Below are 9250 nucleotides of genomic sequence, written 5' to 3'. Positions count from 1 at the left end.
AACTCATCATATGTCATCTTTTAAAATCCTTAACGCCATGACATAGTTACTACCATAAATTGGGTAGAGAAAGAAACTAAGATTCATAGAAATCAAAGTAATTGCCTTGGATCTCTGTGTCTCTCTGTCTCTGTTGCTCTCTCCCTCTCTCTCTCTGTTGCTCTCTCCCTCTCTCTCTCTTTCTCTCTCTCACACATACAACTTTCAGTCATTTTTCTCTTCTGCACTCCAGGATGGTGTGCTAACTTTTCCCAAAAGTGTTCAAAATGGCTTCTTAGCATCACAGAAGAACCTGTAGAGTCAGTCTAGTCTGTTCATCTTATTTTCTAGCCTAGGAGAATAATATAACCAGAAATATTAAATACCCTGCCCAAGTTAAAACCTAATGTCATAAGCAAATTCAAACTCAAGGTTTCCATCTCCCAAGCTAGGTGATCTCCCATTCACAGGAGGATGTTTCTGTCACTTCAAAGAAGAGTGAGCTCTGAGGGTAAAAAATAGTGTCAGGAAGACACTCCAGAGAAGAATGACAAAGGACAATGAGTACCTGTGCAGTCTCCAGAGTATCCTCCTGTCTCCTTGGAAAGAGATGAACTCACATCTACTGATAGCAGTGTTAAAGGAGTAACTGAGGACAGCAGTGTAATTAGAAAGTCAACAAACATTTATCACATACCTCTTAGGTGTCCAAACACCTTTTGCATGCAAGGTCCTGGGGAGAGAGTCATAAACAACACAGGTATGGTCACTTGCCTCACAAAGGTAGAAATCTGGTGGGGAAGGTCGATGGTAAACAAAAAGTCACTATTTGGCTATTTGGAAAGGTCAAGTGCAGGATACTGTGGGAATGCAAAGCCCAGCCCATCAATGGCAAGTAGGAATGGCCACTCAAAAGAGGGGAGTTTAAGCTGAGACTTGAATGATGTGTAGGATATATTCAAGGGCATCTGGAGTGGAGTAGTGAGCCAAGTAATAGTATATAAAGGCCCAGAGGGGAAAGAAAGTGATGGTGTGGGATATAAGGTCCCTGTGGTTGGAATATAGAGTAAAGAAGAGGGTGGAACAACTGCCTAGAGAGGCAAATAGGGACCAGAGAATATAGAGCTCCATGAGCTATGTTCAAGAATTTGGTATTTATTCTGAGGACAATAGAAGAGTTTTAAGCAGGGAGAGACATAACCACCTCTGCATTTTTAAAGATCTTTCTTCCAGCAGCATTGAGAGCTCAGAAGGAACTGAAACTGAACGTGGTGAAAAACCTCTTAGGATGAGCTTACACTGGTCAGATTAAACCATGGTGGTGGCTTAGATGTGAGTGTTAGCAGAGAGGAGCTCAGCATTTGCTTCCACTATTCCTTGAACCATGCATAACAGGAAAAGCAAAATCAAACCTGAAGTCTATGCATGAGGGGGGTCTCTGAGAATTAAGATAAAAAGGAATTAAAATTGCCTTCTGTTTGCTAAGAAAGGATTAGAGAAATGAGTCCACAGAAGAAAAATAAAATTAGGTGTAGTGTTCTGATTCACAGACACCATTTCCTGGCCAGATGCTGCTGTGAAAATTTCAGAAACACTCGCTAAAAATCATAAATGAAAATCACATATTCACAACATTTAATGAGAATACAGGCTGAATTTACAGCTGCTGAATGTACAATATGGATGAAGATGTTGATTTACCCATGGAAGATGGAAATATATATGATAGAGGAAAACAGTACCCAGAAATGTGATAAACATTTGCATGAAAATGAGTCACTGGAAAAATTCAAAACTTCTCCAATACTTTATGCACCAAATTATCTTCAGAGCAGTCAAAAAGAAATAATAATATATAATAATAGTGCATTTTCCTGCCATTAATTTTGTCACAAAACTTCTGTTGACTTCAGTGGAAGTTCTGCATCTAGAATGTGGCCCAGGAAATTTATAGTCTGTAACTCAGAGACCAAAGACCTTGAACATCAAGAAAATCTCTTACCCTTATTTATATACACTGTTCTTTATCACAAAAGAAGAGCTGGTACCCATTCCAACTAACCAATCATTATGCAAGGAATATTCTGACTCACCCAGCATCTTTAATCAGTAAATGCTATGCCAATGGAAAGAGAGTGGGAAGAAGTCACAGCATCCATTAATAAAAAATGACTGGGGCTTTCTATCAACAGAAGCATCATTAGAAAATGTATGGTAGGAAAATAGTAGGCTGTAGATTTGTGGTGGCAGGGATGGCAGTAGAATACTAACATTTATACCCTCTTAAGCACTTTGTTTTAAAATGATGCAGATTTCAGGTAACTACATATGTGCTTAACACAGCATTTTGCATTTCAATTTCTTCCTAAATTCCTGACTATAGTCTCAAAAGACAGGACTGCCTTACCTGACTCTGGCTCTCCCTCCAGCCTCCTAACACAAATATTTCTATTTTTTCCAGTTTTATTGAAATATAATTGACACATGACATCATATGATTTTAAGATATACAACTTAATGATTTGATATATGTATTTAGTACAAAATTATAATTCATAATAAGTTTGGTTTAAAAATAGGCAGTGCTTCATGAATTTGCATGTTATCTTTGCATAGAGACCATGCTTACTTAGTCTTCTCTGTTTGGTTCAAATTTTGTAGTGTACATGCTGTTGGGGCAAACATCAGAGGTATTTTTAACAGGTAATTGACTGTCACTGTCGGAGTACATCTTCCATAAAGGCTTTTGGTCAATTCTTGGCAAAAGACATATCAGATATGAAGAAGAAGAACCTTAGATTAATATAATATTTTCTTGAACAGTCTCCTCTTTGCTCCACTTCTCCTCCCAATCATGATCTCTTGAGTAAGTAAAAAAATATAATTCACATTTCTAATAAACTGTGCAATCTGTATTTTAACTGAGGGTACTTCTTGGTCACACAGTAGAGTTGTAATTCCAAAGTAACTGTACTGCATTTTGAAAGAAAACAAGGCAGTCACATTCCATTAACAGTATGCCTTATCAAGTGTGTTTCTTGGTAGGTTAAAGGGAGCTGAGTCATTCACTGAGAGTGAATGGGAGGATCATACATTCATACAAAACACCTACAAATCTTAATAAGGGAATGAGCTAAAACTACAAAAGTCCTCATTATCTGTATAACTTTTCCAGTATCACTAACACATGCCACCAGTGGATTAATAGTATTCTGCCCTAATGGCATTTCTATCCTAACATTAACCCAAGCATGGTCCATAAAGTTACTCGAATATCCATGGAGGAGCTTACTATAGTTAATGCAGCTTCCAGTTCTAGCAGTTCAATAAGAACAACAGCATCAAATTCCTCATCTAAGGCTCAGTTGTACAGATCTGAAGTCTAGAGACTAGATAATAATATCAAATATTACTCACAATGAATTTAGATTCCCATTGTATCAGTTTTCCAAGCCTTGTTTTCAAACGATCATGGCTCTGATCCTGTTATACATAGTAGAAAATGACTGCTAATGATATTTCACTATTAACCTATATTCTATCTTCAGTCAGAAGAGGGATATATGGTATTCTCAAATCACTACTCAATCTATACTGAAAATAAAACTGGCTTTTATAAGAAGTAGTTGGAATGGGACTTCCCAGGCAGTGCTAATGGTAAAGAACCCACCTACCAATGCAGGAGATGCAAGAGACATGAGTTCAATTCCTTGGTTGGGAAGATCCCTTGAAGTAGGCAGTGGCAAGCCACTCCAGTATTCTTGCCTGTAAAATTCCATGGACAGAGAAGCCTGGAGGGATGCAGTCCATGAGGCCACAAAGAGTCAAACACAACTGAGTACACGTACACGCACACACATACACACACACACACAGTTGGAATATACCACCCACCAAAAGAAAAAAAAAAATCCTATTTAATTCAATCTTTTATTGGAATTCCAGGATTTATGTCACTATTATAGAAAAACTCATTTTGGTTATAGCACCAACATGGCCAAACAAATGACTTCTAGATGGGAGAAGAAAATATTTGGCCAAGATAAATAGGTGTTCAAACAGGCCTCCCCAGCTTACTCATTTTGCTATATGGAAAATGAACTAACCGAGTTCAATGTACACTAAATGAGATTTGGAAGCATGTTCTAATTCACTTCATTCTGTACCGGGAATGAGCAGTTTTTGATTTCTCTACACCCACCTTTAGCCCCTAAAGTATATTCTCAACAAAGTGGCCTGTGATCCTTTTAAAATATACACTAGGTCATAAGACTTCTCTATTCAGTCTCCTCCACATCTCCCATTCTATAAATAGCAACCCTGAGCCCTGGCAATGGTCTACAGACCTATACAATCTGGCTTCTCTGGTCTACTTCTTACCCTCCCCTGCTCACTTTACTCCAGTCCCACTGAACACACACTTCTCAAACATGCCCAGCGTACTCACAACTCAGGACCTTTGCTCTATTTGTCCCCTCTGACCAGAGCACTCTTTCCTCTGACATCACATGACTCATTCTCTCACCCTATTCAAATTTTTGCTCAAAAGTCAGTATCTCAACAGGCATCCAATCTATTTAAAATTATCTTGCCTCCTCTCACCCATTCCCCTTGTCCTATTCTGTTTTTCCTCCATCAGTTCAGTTCAATTCAGTCACTCAGTCGCATCCAACTCTTTGCAACCCCATGAATCGCAGCACGCCGGGCCTCCCTGTCCATCACCATCTCCCGGAGTTCACTCAGACTCACATCCATTGAGTCGATGATGCCATCCAGCCATCTCACCCTCTGTCATCCCCTTCTCCTCCTGCCCCCAATCCCTCCCAGCATCAGAGTCTTTTCCAATGAGTCAACTCTTCACATGAGGTGGCCAAAGTACTGGAGTTTCAGCTTTAGCATCATTCCTTCCAAAGAACACCTAGGGCTGATCTCCTTTAGAACGTCCTCCATAGCACTCATCACTTCCTAACATTCTACAGAGTTTATGCGTTTACGTGTTTATTGTCTCTCTCCCTCACTAGAATGTAAACTTCACAAGGGCAGAAACCTTAGTCCATTTTATGCACTACTATTTACTCAGAACTTGAAACAATTCATGTTGTGTTACTGTTGCTGTTTACTCGCTCACTCATGTCCAACTGTTTGAAATTCCATGGACTGTAGCATGCCAGGCTCTTCTGTCCATTGGATTTCCCAGGCAAGAATACTGGAGTGGGTTGCCATTTCCTTCTCTAACAGATCTTCCCAACCCAGGGATTGAACCCATGTCTCCTGTTTCCTGCATTGGCAGGCTGATTCTTTACCTCTGAGCCACCTGGGAAGCCAAGAAACAATGCACAGCACACAGTAAATGTAAGCTTAGTAATATTTGTTGAATAAAAGAATTCATTCCAAAGTTGCTGAACTTAGCCAAGATCTAGCACACTGAACAGTCACAGCTGTTTTACTTCAAGCTGTAATTTAAATTCTGAAGCCTCAGTTTTATCATCTGTAAAATGGAATAATTATGTTATTTAACACTTAGGCTTGTTGTAAAGATTAAGGGAATTAAAGTTTAAGGGATCAAATATAAATGGAAAGTATTTTAGGCAATGATTCATATATTGATGATTTTGATTAGTCCAAGAGTAATAGGAACCATAACTAACACTTGTATAGAATTTTACATCTTACAAAGAACACCATTGTTTTCATTAGATCCTCCCAGGATCCTCCCAGATTCACTCTAGGAAAATTTTAATAACTGAATCCTCAGTGTCTGTGCCTCAGCAACATCAGGGGTGTATCTAACCACAAGGCTCTGAATGAAAGAGGCAGATTCAGACTGAAGTCCTCTGGGTCCAAGCCCTATGCTCTCTCCTCAGTGTCAGAGAAAGAAAATACTACTTCTAGCACAAGATTTTAATAAAACAAGATGCTCTCTACTGTTTTTGTTTTGCTTTGTTTATTGAGTCTGGATGTGGCTTATATGAGGTGGTAGCATCAACACCAAGTACTCCCTGCAAATCCCAAGAAGTCAAGACTCAACCATTGGAAGAGACTTCTCATCACCGATCACTGACTTAATCATGTGGGTGCAGACGAGAGTACCTTTACTAGATCAGTGTTTCCTAACATCCTACAAACATCTCTAGAAAAGGATCAGGTATTCTAAGAGCATCCAAATTCCTGATTCAGTCTGGTTTACATGGTTGGCATTTAGTAAATTCTTAATGCATAAATGAATGGATTTTTAAAAATGAATGTGTTTATTGTTGCTGCCCACATTAGCTTGCAACACAACATTTTCTCCCTTCTTTTCTTCTACAGTAATTAGAGTACAAGCAGATGTCTATAGCATCATGCCACACCCCATCCCTCACTACTGTGCTAACTGGAAAACAAGTTCCCCAGAATGTTTTGCATGAAAGAATAACACACTGAGGAAATGCTGAGTTAAACAACTTCAAACAGGATTTTTCAATACAGGACTTCTCAGAGCTTTAATCCCATGATGCACATTGCAAATCTTCAAAATCTGTAGCATTTTGCAAATTTATTGAAAAATTTGTACACTCCCTCCCCCATGAAACAAAGCTTTTTGCACAGAGTTTCTCTCAAGTCAAGCTTACCAAAGAATGTGTTTATCTATAACAAATACACAGAGGATCTTCAAAAGTAGATCCACAAAAAAAGTAAAATAAAATGTGAAGAACATGAAGAAGTCAAGAGGAGTCCACATATTTTGTAAAACTGAATACCTTACAAGGTAATTTTAGTTAGATTTACTATTCAATTTCCATTAAGTCTTGGCTTCCCCAGTGGCTCAGCGGTAAAGAATCCACCTGAAATGCAGGAGTGGCAGGAAATATAAGTTCGATATCTGGGTCAGGTCAAGATAGCCGGGAGGAGGAAATGGCAACCCATTCCAGTATTCCTGTCTGAAGAATCCCATGGACAGAGGAGTCTGGTGGGCTACAGTCCATGGGGTCATGAAGAGCTGGACTTGACTGAGTGACTAACACACTTTTCCATTAAGCTGAATGAAAGGTTTGCTTAAGCACCAGATTCTGAAAGTGTATTATTTTGGAGGATGTGCTAAAGACTGATATTTATTTAACCTTTTTTTTTTTTCAAAGGAAGGCAATGGTTTTGGGTCCTTACATAATCTCATGGATAGACCAAAGCTCCTCATAGACAAAGTAGTTAAACTTACGGTGGGAAGGAAAACAAAGGACGCCCCTGTCCCACTGGTCTTAGCACAGGGTCTCTTGGCCCATGTAGATGAAAACTTCCATCAAAAGGCAAAAGTTATCTAAAAACCTTTTTCAGTTAACAGCATGTTATTTATATTTATAAGATTAAATAAAGCTAACAAAGTACTGAGAACATAGGCCGCAGACTTACACATTTAAATGAGGCCAAGAAGAGGATGGTTGAGGAGTGAGGTATGTCAGAGAAGGATGGCTGGGATTGGGCTCCCTAAAGGGGGTGATAGGAAGGTCTTATCATGAAGGAGGATCAAGTAAAATGGGAATGAAAGACCCTTGAAGTCCACTGTGTCCACTGTGTACATTAGCCTTGTGGCAGCCATGTTGATTAGCTCAGCAGTAAAGAATCTGCCTGCCAATGGAGGAGACGTGGGTTCGATTCCTGGGTTGAAAAGATTCCCTGGAGAAGGGAATGGCAACTCTGTCCAGTATTCTTGCCTGGAGAATCCCATGGACAGAGGAACCTGACGGACTACAGTCCATGGGGTCACAAAGGAGCCAGACACAACTTAGAAACTACACAACAACAACAAAGCCATGATGACAGATTTTGAGTTTTGAAATTTTTTGTAGGAATCAGTAAGCAGAAAGCTAGAAGACTAAAGCTGGCTGTGTAGATGCTTCTGGCTAAAGATACAAAGATACATAGGGACAGAAGTTATGTCCAAAGAGGACCCTGCCTTTAGCTAGTATGAGAAGCAACTGACAATGTGAGGTCCCATTTGATGTAAAAACCAAACAAAACAAGCATTTTTCTCTGGCTTATCCAAGGGAGTCCAATTCCCCCTCTTTCTCCACTTCACCCCACACTTACCTCCCTTAGCCTTAACCCTGAATAAAGAGGACAGAAACTAGCCAAATTGTCTCTGCCGCTGTGACAGAGTTTTATGTATGCAATAAGAAATACTCCACTCATCATCACCGCCCTGTCTTACATTTCATTTTTCAAGCTATAGAAATATACAGACTGTTTGAATAGCAGGTAAATCCCCTTCTCTCTTTCTGAATGTAGATGGTTAGTGAATCGTTAATGAAATCACTTGACACTGAGATCTTGTTATGTTATACGGAGACACTTTTCATGGGCTTTATCTGCAAATCCAAACCGGAGTCCAGTTCCTTTTTGTCCTCAGCGTTCCCACTATGCTCTTCCTTTCAGGCTTTTTAAAATATCATGCAGAGTCCTTTCCAGGCAATCCATATTAAGCACACAGCTATCTGAGGCAAAGGCTTTCTCTTAGTGCACCTGGTTTTGGAGTGTTTTAATGGGACCATTTTAAATGGGTTAACCCCAAACCTTGAACAAACCTTCATGCTGTTGAGAGAGAATGCACTGTCCCTAGACCAACACAGCTATCCGTCAGCCCACTCAGTGTCACCCACAGCTCCCTCCTCAGAGCTGTTGGAATCTGCTCTTCCTTTGTCTTCTTAAGAAGATCTAGTTTCCCCTGGATTCTTTCCCGGATAAAACCCACTCATTTCCTTGACTTGCAATGTCCTCTTGAAAGCTAAGTAATGAAAGCAGATGCTCTAATTCAGACACATATTTTCTCACTCAAATGTTCATCACATCTTCCCACCTAAAGCTGAAGTATTAGCTCTTGGGAAAAATCAGTCTCTAAAGGCCACAGAAAGGTTGGTCAGGATGTTTTGCTGGGTTCTGTAACTTTCAATTAATCCAAAACTTTATTTCATAAAGCTTTTGTGTATTCCGTTTTCATTCCTATAGGTTATCCATGGAAAAACAAATATGCTTTTCTTTCTGAGTATCCTGTACTCTTTCCACATCCTTGAGTGCTAAGTTGCTTCAGTCTTGTCCGATTCTTTGCAACCGTATGGATTGTAACCCATAATCCATCTCCCCAACCCAGGCTATCCATGGGATTCTCCAGTCAAGAATACTGGAGTGGGTTGCCATGCCCACTTCCAGGGGATCTTCCCAACCCAGGGATCAAACCCGTGTCTATTATGTCTCTTGCATTGGCAGGCAAGTTCTTTACCACTACTGCCACCTGAGAAGC

At 39.8% G+C, this 9250-nt stretch overlaps 1 non-coding gene across 1 annotated transcript; it reads right to left on the bottom strand.

Moving 5' to 3' along the window:
• Positions 1-2550: 2550 nt before the first annotated feature.
• On the bottom strand, positions 2551-2662 carry LOC112585839. Its single transcript, XR_003110418.1, has one exon. It is a non-coding gene; the product is annotated as a U6 spliceosomal RNA (small nuclear RNA).
• Between the last annotated feature and the right edge of the window lie 6588 nt (positions 2663-9250).

This window comes from Bubalus bubalis, chromosome 6 (assembly GCF_019923935.1).
Source record: "Bubalus bubalis isolate 160015118507 breed Murrah chromosome 6, NDDB_SH_1, whole genome shotgun sequence".
In the NCBI taxonomy this organism is placed as follows: Eukaryota; Metazoa; Chordata; class Mammalia; order Artiodactyla; family Bovidae; genus Bubalus; species Bubalus bubalis.
The sequence above is the reverse complement of the archived record's forward strand: the minus strand, read 5'-3'. Positions and strand labels throughout refer to the sequence as shown.